This window comes from Rousettus aegyptiacus, unplaced genomic scaffold (assembly GCF_014176215.1).
Source record: "Rousettus aegyptiacus isolate mRouAeg1 unplaced genomic scaffold, mRouAeg1.p scaffold_m13_p_8, whole genome shotgun sequence".
In the NCBI taxonomy this organism is placed as follows: Eukaryota; Metazoa; Chordata; class Mammalia; order Chiroptera; family Pteropodidae; genus Rousettus; species Rousettus aegyptiacus.
This window is the reverse complement of record NW_023416311.1, coordinates 64,249,613-64,250,397: the sequence shown is the minus strand read 5'-3', so window position 1 is coordinate 64,250,397 and position 785 is coordinate 64,249,613. Positions and strand designations below refer to the sequence as shown.

General features: G+C 41.4%; 1 pseudogene; it reads left to right on the top strand.

The window, feature by feature from the left end:
- Positions 1–234: 234 nt before the first annotated feature.
- LOC118607460 lies at positions 235–353 on the top strand (annotated as a pseudogene).
- Positions 354–785: the final 432 nt, after the last annotated feature.

The following is a 785-nucleotide window of genomic DNA, read 5'->3' as shown; positions in this document are numbered from 1 at the left end:
AAATTGGTCATAAAGTTAGAAAAATGACAACTTTTTTTGCAAGATCGTTTGCATTGGCTTATTCAAGTCTCAAGAGACTAGTAGTAGAAAGAATGTTTATATTTGATCCTACCTTCTGAAGTCAGTTTGCTTAACAGATGCCTTTTTACAAAAAGGGTGTCGACTATTCAAGCTTGAGAGAAGAATATTGGAAAAACTTCCAAGATTTTTTAATATTAATATCATAGCCATCTTGTCTATGGCCATGCTACTCTGAACAAGCCCAATCCTGTCTGATCTTGAAAGCTAAGCAGGGTCGGGCCTCATTAGTACTTGGATGGGAGACCACCTAGGAAGATCAGGTGCTGTAGGTGTAAAAAATAAATAAACATAAAAATAAATAAGGGATCGTAAGCTGACAAGGTCTTTGCATTCTATGAGATCAATCAAGGGTTGCCTCTCCTAAAAAAAAATTAAAACCACCCTGACTGTTATACATTGGTTTTCTGCCATCTTCTCTTTACTTTTTCTCCATTTTAACTGAGTTAAAGTAAAATGGTGTGGTATCTGTCTTACGTGACTCAGAAAGTTTCCCCATTGACAGTCCAGGTGAGTCCGAGCTCAGGGATGGGCCCATATCCCGGGGACCAGCTTTCCCTCCCTGGCACCAGGAGAAGCTGGGTTAGTCAGTGCAAAGCAAGAGCCTTGGGGCCTGATCCTGCATATTTCAAAGTTGTGACTACCAGGAGGGGACTCGTAGGTATCACCAGAGCTACTGTGACCATTGCTCCATCCTGTACCAGCTG